Below are 13,026 nucleotides of genomic sequence, written 5' to 3'. Positions count from 1 at the left end.
CAGGGAGCAGGTGAACAAAGGACACTGAGGCCCCCTCCCCCAGGCAGTGGCCCAACCCCACAGGCGGCCCACAGCTGAACTGCCTGGGGCAGACAGGGTGCTTCAGGGCCCATCTGCTGCCTCGCTGGGCCTGGGCCAGGGCCCCATAGGTGCAGGCACCCCGAAGCAAAGATGTCCCTGGCCGCAGGAAGAGCTGTCAGCCGCGGAAGAAGACACCAGGCAGGACTCAACACAGACATGGCCGGCAGCCACTCACACAAAATGGCAGCACGGCTCACCCAGAAGCACAGCTGCGGAACCGTGGGGGGACGCGCTACATCATGGAGGACCTCACCCGAAGCCCCACGCTGCCGTTATGCAGGAGTTAGTCAACCAGTGGATAAACAGGCGCCTCCTGGCTGTCCCCCGCAGGGGGGGCACGCTGCTGGGTCACACAGTCCCCCAACTGTTACCCAACTTCACTCGGACATCCCCTGAACGACACAGAAGACCATCCACGTGCCAGGTAAGGCGCTTCAAAAGCTCCTGTCCTAAACGTAAATTATAGGCCAGCTGCCCTGGACATGACCAATTTCACCTCAAAGTGTTCTAGAAGGCCTGGGAGTCTTCAGGGGCAATGAAATATAAATGGGGTCTTGAAAGTGCTAAGGGGGTTGTGAGGATGGGGCCGTGTCTCCTGGAAATTCATGAGCACTTAGCAGTTCCAAAGTCAGCCAGACCCTAGGCCCACACACACACCTGTGCTCCCAGATGATAAACTCACACCTGCGCCCTCTGTGAAACCTCACGGCACAGGTGCTACCGGGAGGCTGGCAGCTGGAGGCGAGCACCCTGGCCCAGGTGAGTGCTGGGAAAGCACCTCCTCCCTTCCCCACAGGCAGAGGGGACCGTGATGAGAAGTCACAAGTCACCCTGACCTTTCCCAACGTGAAACAGCAAAGCAGGATCTTCAACATCCAGCCCAAGAGCCAGCCCTGTAGACGTGGAGCCAGGCAGGGCAGGGACAGGATGCCAGCCACCAGCCACTCGCCACAGGGCACCCCCTCTTCCTCCTTGAGCAGGGCCCCTCTGCTCAGCCCAGCATCTGGTGCTGCGCCAGCAGCAGGCGAGAGGAGAGAGCCAGCCATCTCACCCTCGCCCACACCACAGCCCCACCCTCCCTCCTTCCCTGATGAGTCACCGTGGCTGCAGCAGCTCCAGACATGCAAAGGGTCACACCTAAACCCGACTGACAAAGTGCTTCAAGGGCCAGACCCCTGGGTGCCAGAGGGGCAGGGGCTCCGTGGAGACAGGCTTCCCTGCCAGCTTCATGAGACGGAGCCCCAGGCCAAGAGTCCCCAGAAGCACGACTTGGCTGGCTGGGGAGGGACTTACCCCACGCCCCAAAGCAGGGGCAAGTGAGGGGCGGAGAAGGCCAGTCCGAGATGAGAAGGTCCATAGGACCCTCTCCACAGGAGGCAGCATGTCGTCCCTGCAGGGCACCCTCTGGCTTCCCAGCCAAGCAGGGCTCCAAGCACCCTGTCTGCTGTGGCCCCCACCTCACCTCCTGGCACAGCTGGGAAGGACTCTCCTCCCCCTTATCTGATATGGGTCACTGAGATGGCTGGGCACAGGGATGCTGATGGGAGGGTCAAGGCCATGGTGTCGAGGGTCAGTTTTCTGCATTTGGGTCCCAGCCTGAGGCTCCCCTCTGCCCTGTACCAGGCCCAGACGGTCCGTCTCCCTCCACATAAGTGGGGTGAAGCCAGGGTTCCCGGGGACTGGGACCCCGCCTTGATGCTACCCAGAGGGGGCTCTTTGGAGCTTGGGGGAATTCTGCACCCTCAGCGGAATGTCATAAGCCTTTGGAGTGAGAAGAAACCTTAAAATCATGCCATCAACATGGTCGCCGCATGTGGCTATTTAAATTTAACTTGAATTTAATTAAAATGCTAGTTGGCTGCACGGGTCATTTCAAGAACTCAACGGCCAGACCTGGCTCCTGACTACCACATGAGACAGGAGGAAGACCACAGGCCACAGCTACAGAAAGTCCTCCGGGGCAGCATTGCCTTTTACTTACTAGGGGGTAGGGTGAGGGGAATTTGGTCCACCCAACACTGGCTCCCAGTGTCCCTTGTGAAGGGACCAAGCAGAGCAGCTGCTTGGAGGGCAGAGGAGTAAGACAGGGAGGACACTCCAGCTGCAAGTCTGAGACACAAGGGACAGAGCACACTCCAGCCTGAAGCATCAGAGCAGAATGAGGCGGTCCTGTCAATTCAAAACCACAAAGAGGATGTGTAGAGTAGGCTGGTGCCACCCATGAGGGTTGGGGGCTGAGAGGCCGGGAGAACAGACTCCTCGCCCTGGGCAGACAGTTGCAACCAGGTTTCAGCTTCAGAAGACCATCATCCTCCCACAGCTCCCAGGAAATAGCATCCCTTCCTTCCAAGAGCCAGTCTGAGGACAGCCAAGGAGGGGCCCAGCTGATTTGCCAGCATCAGAGAGCCCTGCTGCCGGCACCGTCGAGATCACAGGAGCTGACACACCGAGAGGCGGCCCACTCGCTGCCTGGAAACAAGCTGGCGGGGCACAAGTTCACAAATACACCAGCACGGGCTGGACACAGAAGGTGACACCCCAAGGGAGAGAGAAGTACCCCATTCACAAGGACGGGGGGCCAAGAGCAATGACACTGGCACCCAGCACAGCAGCAGGCTCACAGGCAAACCCACCCATCACATACACAGTCCTGACCCACCTGACCCCAGGTTAAGCAGGAGGCAGTGACTCACCCAAGACGGAGCCCTCCACCGGAGGGGAAAGCCCCAAACCTTACAAGCAGGACCAGGGCGTAGGATATTCAAAGAAAAAAGAGACACACCCAGACAGGTGATCTACTTTCAGAAACACCCGCTAGGGGGCAAAGAGGGGAAATAGCTCCACCTTAAAAAACAAACAAAAACCCAACAAGTTGAGAGGAAGAATTTTGCCAAGCACCTGTGTGTGCCAGGGCCCATGCCCAGGGTCTCATCCCATCTCCAAACAGCCCTCTGTGGTTAAAGTCCTTGTTTCAGGTACGCAGAACTAGGCTCCGGGGTTAGATGACTTGCCCGGGTTTGAGAGAGTTCAAAGGCAAGCCCAGGGTTCTCTGATGCCAAGGCCAAGGGTATTTAGACAGGAAGACAGAGGAAGACACTGGGAAATAAATGACAGCAGGAGGAGAGACAGGAGGAGCCACAGAGAAGAGGCACGGGGGAGACACCGAAGAGACAGGCCTCAGGCAGACAGACAGGCCCCACCAGTGAGGGGGACACAGATGGTAGGAGAGGGGGGAAGACAGGGGAGAGACCCAGAGCCCGGGAGCAGGAAGGAGACGGGGGGGGGGGGTATTTGGAAACGGTGCCAGGAGCACAGGAGGCAGGACAAGGGGCACCGCCTCGTGGGCCCACACACCAGCTTCATCCCAACCCTGCTTGGGGACAGCAAGTCCAGAATGGGCAGTCTCAGGCGTCCCAGGCTCTTAGGGGCCTCTGGCTCCGGGGGCTCAAGGAGGCTGTGTTTCCAGGAGCCAGAAATCCTAGCTCCCCCATAGACCCGCTGGGGCTCCCGCAGGTGAAGGCCAAGAGAAATGTGTCCTTCTGGGGCTAGAGAGCCACTCGAGACACAGGCACTCGAGTCCCAGGCAAACATTTCCACTCCTGGGGAATGCAACAGCCCACAGGCAGACACATGTCTCAGCGAGCAAGAAGAAACCCCGGGCCAGCCTCCCTTCCGGGGTTTGTACCTCCACATGCGGCCCAGGGGAGCAGCTGCCCAACCTCCACCCGAGGAAAACACGCCCCATCCTAACTGCAGTCAACGGCGCCGTGACAGTAAGTGTCTAGAATATTCACTCAGCGGCTTCCGGGCAGGACACTCCAAGGAGCCATGTCCAGCGTGAATGGGATGTGTGTGGAAGGTAGAATCATCATAAAGAATGAGACAAACACACTGTAAGACAGGTGACATGGGCACCGAAGGGACAGTCAGAGAAAAAGACCCTAAGATGTGTGCAGGGGCCCTGTTCCCCACTCTTCACCACTGGGGCAGGCCACAGCCCTGGGCCTTGCCCACAATGGAGGGCGCCCTACCTGCTAACTTGGTGTCCAGAGCCCGGGCCTCCCTCTGCCTATGTGCTCCTGCCCAGTCCCCGGCTGCCCAGGCCACTGGCCCAGCTGTGCTTGTTCAGGAAGGCCCAACTTGCACCAGGAGGTTTTTCCAACCTCATCACCATACGCTCTCCTCCCTGGCAGCCCCTTTTCTGCCCTCGCCCCCACCTTCACGCTGGAGTTTTCCGCACCTCCACTTCCAGGGCAGCCCCTCGGCCCCCACCTGCACCAGCCAGCAGCTTTCTAGGCTGCATCTGATGCCTTCTCCACCTCTCCATGCTGGCTGGCCACCATAGCTTCCTCCTCCTCCCCCAGGGATCTCCCCAAGCCCCAGAGTGGCAAGTTCTCACTTCCAGAGGGGTGGGAGATTCCCTCTTCCTCCCCTGACCAGAAGGGACTCTCCCCGTTCCTGGTAGCAGGGGACTGGAGAGAAGTCCCCGCACCTGGCCACACAGCCAGGGAAGTGCCGACTTTTGCTAAGGACCACTTCGATTAGCAGATTAGCACCCCAACTCTGAAGGCAGAGCCCTCGGGGCAGAGGAGAGCAGGGTGAAGAATGTCCAGTCTTGCCCCCCCACCAGATCAGAGCTTCGGAGCGCCAGCTCTCCGCCCAGCGGCCAGGCCTTGCCAGTGCAGGCGCTCGGCTGCCAAGAGCTGCCCCCCAGCCTGGGGAGGACTCTGAGCCGGGCTCTGTTCCAGGCACTTCCCCTTCCCCTAGAACCTCCGCTCTGGCCCCCGGGGACCGGGCAGGATGCCCCTCCCTGGCCGGCCATGTGCAGCCCAGAGAGGCCTCACTCAACTGGGCTGGGGCCTTGCACCAAGGGCGTCCTTGCCCTCCTTGGGCCTCTGGACACAAACTTCAGGGCCCATAACCCATCCAGGACAGAGGAACTTACTTCAGTCTTTCTGGCAGCCCCTGCAGCCCCCAGGAAACCCCACCACCAGAGCAGAGTGCCTTGCGGCCCACCTGGCCTATATGCTCCAGACACGGCCGAGGTGACACACGCAGGCCACCGCAATGCCAGGACCACAGAGCATAGGCCATGATGGCCCTCAGCGCTGTCACCTGCGTGGTCACGCACGCGCGCGCAGACCCAAGGCCACAACCAAACAGCTCCAGCAGCCCGGCTGGCGTCCCTGGAGGGAGAGGGGCTTCCTCAAGACTCAAATACAAGATTCCCTCTGAGGCCGCTAGGGGCCACCCACAAGGGCCCATGCTCTGTTGGCCCCCTTCACCACCTCGGGCACACCCAGACTCGAGAAGCTGAGCTTGTTCAGGAAGGCCTGGGACTGGGCAGCGTCTGGTGGGCTGGATGAAGCCCACGGGGGTACAAAGAAAGACACTTGCCACTGCCCCCCAGCTGAAAGGATACCTTCTGAACCTCCCCAGCGGCCACCTCCCCTCCTCAAACCTAAGTGCACATATGGACAGCCCAGCTGCAGGGGGAGAAGAGGGGATGTCTCAGAGGAGGGAGCATTCCCTCAGGAGTCTGACTAGCTCTCCCGGTCTGCTCTCCGTCTGTCCCCAGGCGGTTCCCAAGTTCTAAGGAAGGTAGGTGACCACACCCCAGAGCCCCACACACCCCTCCGCCCCCACATGTTTGCCTCAACCCCTCAAACCAGCTCCTCAGGCTCAAGGCGGTGTGCTCTGCCAGGGCCAGCCAGCCAGCTCCAAGTTGAGCAAAAGAACTCTGTCTTCTGGTGCCCAAGCACCTCCACCCAAGTCCCCCAGCCCACTCCCTGCCTTGCCCCACTCCCTCCTGCAGGCCTCTGCCTCTGCCTCCACTGGCCCCCCACCCAGAGTCCTCCACTTGGCCTCAGCCCCTGTACCACCTGACTGGAGCCAGCCCTGCCCTCTGGGGGTGGGGGGAAGCTCTTCCAGAGTTTCCCAGACCAGAAGCCCTGAATCACCACCCTGGGCTTCTCCAGGGCAGCACCAAGCCCCATGGGGCCTCTGTGACTCCCTGTGTGTCCTCATTCTCTGACCAGTGACCCTGCATCTAACCTCTTAGGGACCAGGGCTTGAAAAAGGGACTCAGACACCAACCCCCAGGCCCCGCGGCCTCTGCAGGTCCAGCTCTCATGGTCCCAAGCCCACACTGGCCCTCCCCCACCCCACAGCCTAGAGCACGGAGGACCCCCAAAACCTGGGGCTCCCTTTTACTCCCCACTCTGCACACTCTGCCAAGTGCTGGCCCAGCCCAACATCCCTATGGGCCAGAAGGAAGCTTCCCCACTCAGCTTTGGAAAGGAAGTGGCGGCCACACCCTGCCCTAGGGGTTCCCTCACAGAGGGGCTGGGAAGAGGGACTGGAAGCAGAATCTACAGCCCAAATTTAAACCCTGCAGACCTGTGGAAGCTCTAAAATGCCTTCCAAGGCATCATCAGTCTCTCCCTCCTCCGGCTTCCTCACCTTCACCTATCAACTATAGCCCCCCACAGTGTCACTGTGTCCCACAAAATTACGCCAGCTCTTAGTGCGCTGGGCTGTGCAGGGAAAGGCAGGCGACGCCTGCAGTAAGAGGTGGAATTCTATTAGAAGAAACAGTTTCAAAGTTATTGGGAGCCCAGCGCTGTGCTGAGACCCAGATAGGTATGTGGGTCCCTTTTCCTCTGGAAACTCCTGTCTTTCTCTAAGGACCCCACTGCCAGGGCACGGTCCCACCCTGATTTTTCCACAAATCCACTCCACAAAGCAGAGCCTCCGCAGGGCTGCAGGCTTCCTGGGGGCCCCTCACCACTTCACCCAGGCCACACCCTAGAAAGTTGCGAACACCCACAACCTCTGTGGCCACCTAGTGCAGCTGCGCCCAGTCGTCCCGCTGGCGCTGGGGCCTAGGAGAGCTTGTGATGCCCCATCTGCCCTCTCCACTCCCCTCCCACGCCAGGGACACAGCCAGCCCTGCGCGCCCACGCGTCCCTCCAGGCCAGCACCGCCAAGGGGCTGCGCCCCCACACCCCGGGTCCTGGCACTACAGGGGGCGCCCAGGCCAGCCTGGGGCGGGTCAGGCCCTATGCGCACCCTCTCCCTGCCTGGGAAATCCTTACATAACACAGTTCGAACACACCCCAAGCGCGCTGCCGCTCCCGCCCCACGGCGGGCCCTCGCCCCACGACGCCACTGGAGCGCACGACCAGCGTGGAGGGCTCGACGGCTACCCCGACGCCCAGCCGGGCTCCAGACCACCTCCCACACAGCCCCTCTCCCCCTCCCGTTTGCCCCTCACCACTCCTCCCAGAGTTCTGGTTTGAATTAGTCACCGGCTCCAACCACCACATTCCTCAGGCTGCTGGCGCCGAGCCAGGCGCTGGGGCGGGGGCCATCCCGCCCGGACGGGTTTGGGAGTGGGGTGTGGGAGAAAGCGCCGCCTCTGGAGGGGAAAGGGCGGTCCCGAGGGCTGTGCCGCTGCACAGCCCCCCTCCCCGCCCACCGCAGTGCAGGAATCTCCCTAATTATGTGCCCCACCCCCACCCCCCTCCCCCTGGGGAGCGCGCCGCAAACTTCCACGCGCCGCGGTTCTAGAGGATGAGCGGAGTTTTCTGGGGCGGGGGGAGACGCCGAGGGGCAAGGCTAGGGCGGGGCCGCTGGAGGGGAGAGGTGGGGGGGCGCCCGGAGCGAGAAGGGAGAGGCTGCTGGTACAGCGCTGGGTGGGGCCGGAGAACTCGCGACGCGACATTGGAGGGGAGGAGGTGTGGGGCGCCCGGAGGTACCGCGGAGGGGGCGCGCGCCGCCGGGGCGCCGGGGTTCCTGGAGGGATCCAGGGACCCCGGCGGCGATCTCGGAAACTTCTCCAGTAAACACCGCTAGCAGCGGAGCAGCGTCCGGAGACACCGCCCCGCGGAGAGGGAGGGAGGGGTGGGACGGGGTCACCAGGCCGGGAAGGGGCGCCCCGCCGTACAGAAGCAACCACAGCCGGGAGAGGAATGTGGACCCGAGCACAGATCGCGCCCGACGCCGGCGACAGAACTGGGCTCCGCGGACGCGCCGCTGCCGCGCGGCCCCGGCTGTCCAGCGCGCACCACACTGAATCCTCGCCGTGACGCGCGCCCCAAGCGCCTCGCCCAGGTCCTGCCACCCACCACCCCTTACCCGGTCCCGGGGTCCTGGCCCCAGACCGCGCCACGGAGCGCCCGGCCCCTACCTGCGCGCTCAGCCCCAGGGCAGCCATAGCCCGCGCGGGCCGAGGTCGCGGTGCGGCGCTTGCAGCAGGCGGCGAGCCCCGCTTGGGACGGGTCCGGCAGGGCGGGCGGTGCAGTCCCCGCGGCAGAGCTGCTCCGAGTGGCCGGGCCCCCTCGCGCGGAGGCGGCTCTTGTAACTCCGACGGGGCGGGCGGGTCGGCCCAGAGCAGCGCGAGGGCGGGGCCGGGGTGGGGCCGGGACCAGCGGGCTGGGTCGACGCTGGAGGGACCCGGGAGTAGGCTGCGGGGGGGCCGGGGGCGCGGGGGTACCGCACGTCTGACGCGCTGCTCCCCCTCCCCCACCAACGCCACCCCACCCCCCGCCCCGGCCGCGGAGCCTGGAGTACCCCCAAGGCCTGCCGGGTTTGGCTCCATCCGGGAGAGACTCGAAGCTCCCGAGGCACATCCTCACAGCTGGAACTTCTCATGGATCCGTTTGGACAGGAAGGATTTAGGGGTGCTGGAAGTACCTGGGGGGCTTGGGTGAGTCAGCCGCTGCCCCAGCCTGACATGTGTCTCTGAGTTTCCTCTTATCGCGGGCGATGACCCTTCAAGCCCGAGGCCCAGTCTCCTCGCTCGTCCCCAAGCTCCACGCAGCCGCGCCCAGCTCTCGCCTCCCCACACCCAGCCGGCCTGGAGACCCTGGCTCTGCCCCCTGGAGTCGGGGTCACCAGGACACCCGCCCCCGGGGTAGCTCCGGCTGCTGCAGCCCTTGGGCGAGTGTTCCCCGCTGCCCACCGTCCCCTCCGAGCCCCCGAGAGCAGCCTGAGTCCAGCTCTGCCTCCGCCTTCCCATTCATTTCTTAGGGCCCTGCCGGAGCCCTTCCCCCACACCCCCATTTGCAGGACGCCAGTTTCCAAATTTACAGCCATTTCCCACAGCCACTTCTAACTCCCTGGAGATTTTATTAACCGCTTAATGATGGGGTTCAGGGACCTTCTGGCTACAAGCACCCCCTTCCAGACCCCATTTGCTTCTCCTCCATGAATCCTCTTATCCTCCCTCCCAGGAGGCTGCCATTGCCCAGTTGGTGCCAGGAGCGTTTCCTTCCCAAATGCTGAGGAAGGAAGACCCCAGGCTGGGGGAGAGAGGACCCTGGCCGAGCAGGAGCGCCCTCCTCGCGGCAAGATCGTGAGTGGGCTGGGGCTGAGACCAGCCGCCCTGTCCTACTAAATGGCAAACAACATGTTTACAGGCTAAAAATACCCAGCAGCAGTCTGCTGCCAGCCTGGGGGCTGTGTCCCAGGTCCGATTACCCGCACAGGGTAAAAGCCATGGGGGAGGGAAGAGGAACTTAGGGAGCTACAGACATCAGACACTCGTATAATGGACACAGCAAGGTGGAGGCACATGTGCAGACATTTGGACAGGCAGAGACATGCAGAGACACAGACAAAGCAGAGACTTGGGCACCAGCACCCTCTCACCCGCGCACGCGCTCTCCTGGGCACACCCGCTCTTGGGCGCTCTCTCTCTCTCTCTCTCTCTCTCTCTCTCTTTCACACACACATACACACACACACAGGTACCCAGATAAGTGACTCAAACCCACAGCAGAGGTGGGCCTGCCACCCACATGACAAGCACACAGTCACAGGCCCAGACTTTCCTAAGACTCCCCTCCTTCCCCATCTGGTTCTGCACCTCTTTCCCACCCTCTACCTGATTTAAAGGGAAAAAAGCTAAACTTTCAACTTTGAGACACTTTCAAGAAATAAAAACCAAAAATATACTATTTCCTTAACCAATGACTTTTTACATTTTATTTCATTTTAAATAACATGTATTTCGTTTTTTAAATATGGGCCAAAAATCCAGATCAAGTGGCTATAATCCTACAAATCATATCATCCTTGTTGATTTTTCTTTTCTTTTCTTTTTTTTTTTTTTTTTTTTTTTGCATAGAAGAGCTGGGGTGTAGGCCAGGGGTACGGAGAGGTGAGAGGATCCACCAGAGACAGAATGGGGAGCAGAACAGACAGATCTACTGAAATACACTGCTGAGCTGAGCCGAGGAGACAGGAGAGGTCTGCTGAGCTATGTGGGTCAGTTCCCTGGCTGGGGATCGAACTCATGCTGCAGTGGCTGCGGATAGCTTCATTGTGCTCAGACTTATCCCCTTGTGCCACCAGGGAGGCCCTCTGATATTTTTAAAATAAAATCAATCCTTCCATATGGCAGAAAATGGAAACAATACAGAGGTGGATAATAAAATGTACCCTTCTTGCTCTGTCTCTAGTGAATTCTCTCACCCTCCCGTGCCTCTGGCCTGTACCCCAGTTCTTGTACAAATAAATAAATCTTTAAAATAAAATAAAATAAAATAAAATAAAATAAAATAAAATGTACCCTTTCCCTCTTCACCTTCCCAGGCCCTCTCCCCAAAAGCAACCGCTGGTAACCGTTTGTCAAAGAATTTTTAACTTGATGAACCATTTGGTTCCTTGAAAGTGCAGACTTTTATGGGGCCTCCCTGGTGGCTGGTGGCGCAAGGGGTTAAATCTCAGCACTGTGAAGCTATCAGCAGCCACTGTGATCCACACCAAGCAGCAGACCTCTCCTTTCTCTCTAGCCAGCTGCTCCCCTCAGCAGTGTGCTTCAGTGGATACCCCTGTCCTGCTCCCCACTCTGTCTCTAATGAATCCTCTCACCCACCCCACACCTCTGGCCTGTACCCCAGCTCTTGTGTACATAAATAAATAAAATAAATCTTTAAAAAAGAAAAAGAAAGCTCAAGCTCTCCCAGTGTATATTAAAATGGGAGTAGATATGTATTAGGTTTTCAGGAAGACAGCTATGCTATGACAAAACGCCACGCAGGCCGAGGGTATGTGCTGGAAAAGGGATGGGGAGGAGGGTGGAGGGAGGAGCTGGGGGAGGAAGAAGAGTGGAGGATGTATTGTGTCTTGGCCTGGGCTCCATCAGCACCCTAGGAGTGAAAAAGCAGACACCAGTGTGTCCCAGGCTCAGAGCCAGCTTATCTGCTCCACTGTTTGTCCTGGCCACCCTCTTGGTCAACAGGGAAGGCAGGAGTGGCTGGTTGGGGAGCAGCAGAGCAGGAATCACTGTCCCGGACTTCATTTAGAAGGAAATGTCATGATCCCTGGTGGGGAGAGTTCCTGGGGGCAGGACCTTCCAGCCATTTCAGGCTAGAAGCCTAAAGAAGGGGTAACTTAGCTCCCCCCATAAAAAAAACCACACTTATGCCTGTTAGAACAGGAGTTGGGGGTTTCTAGGTCACCTCCTCAGCACAGGGGAGGAAATATTTTCAAAAAGATTTCAATGATGGGCCTCCCGGGTGGCACAGCAGGTTGAGTGCAGTGTTGTGAAGCTGTCCACAGCCTCTGCAGCATGGGTTCAATTCTGGCCAGCCAGGGAGATTCCCACATGGCGTGGCAGACCTCTCTTGTCTCGCCCACTGCTCCCCTCAGCAGTGTATTTCAGTCAGTCTGCCTGTTCTGCTCCCCACTCTGTTCCTGGTGAATCCTCTCACCCTCCCATGCCTCTGGCCTGTACCCCAGCTCTTGTATAAAAAATAAAGAAATCTTTATATTTTTTTTATAATTTTTAATAGAGGCGTGTTTTTATTTATTTATTTATTTTGTTTGTTTGTTTGTTTGTTTGTTTATACAAGCACTGGGTACAGTCAGAAGCCCGGGAGGGTGAGAGAATCCACCAGAGCCAGAGCGGGGAGCAGAGCAGGCAGAAGGACCGAAGTACACTGCTGAGGGGAGCAGCGGGTGGCAGGAGGGGTCTGCGCGCCATGTGGGACCCTCCTCCTGTGGCCGGGGAGCAGCCGGGGATCAAACCGGCGCTGCAGAGGCCGCGGGCAGCCTCGCAACCCAGCGCTCAACCGCTGCGCCACCGGGGAGACCCAAAAAAATAAAGAAATCTTTAAAAAAAAAAAAAAAAAAGATTTCAATGGTGTAATGAGAGACACATACTTTTTTTTTATTTGCCCCAAGTCTGTTTGGTTTTTTATGATTATGATTATGATTATTATTATTTATTTTCTTACATGGTCATTCATTTTGTACAATATTTGATCTCTCCCCTCAGGTGTCATCCCCATAATTCTCCCACCACCATCGCCCTGTGACCACAACCCTGTGCTCTTCCTGCCCCTGTCTGGACCCCTCCCCTCCACCACCACCACCACCGTAGGCCTCAGATTTAGAGCTCAGGAGACACATACTTTTTAAAATTTCTGCCAACCTTTCTTCTACCCACTGCTGCACCCCTTTCCCCAAGCTACCTTAGAGGGGGGGTGTCTGACACCACAGCAGGCCCCTTCTCACCTCAGCTCAGCAATCTGCACTCTGGGAAGAGATATCAGGGAGGGAGGGTAGTGATCTTCTAAAGACACACAAGTCCCAGTGGGAGTCAGAGCACCCTTTTGGTCAGCAGCTCAGCTCCCTGGGGGCAGGTGCTCCCTGCACTGTTGCATGCCCAGTAGCTTTCTGGGGAGACTGAATGAGCTACATGTGTTAACAGCCCCAAAGGACTCACTCTTTTCACAGCAACATCTTGCACCCCCAAGTCTCCCATGAGGACAAAGCAAAGCTTGCCCCAACCCCAGCCTCCAGGGATCAGTCCCCCACTGGCAGACCCATGCTGGTACACACACAGCCTCTGCCAACCTGGTGGGGGTTGGGGGTGGCTGGGGGCTAGAACCAGACACAGGGAAGCCCATCCACCTGCAGGCCTCTACCCAGAGG

Source organism: Talpa europaea (assembly GCF_964194135.1).
Source record: "Talpa europaea genome assembly, chromosome: 1".
Lineage (NCBI taxonomy): Eukaryota > Metazoa > Chordata > Mammalia > Eulipotyphla > Talpidae > Talpa > Talpa europaea.
Note: the sequence above shows the minus strand (reverse complement) of the source record.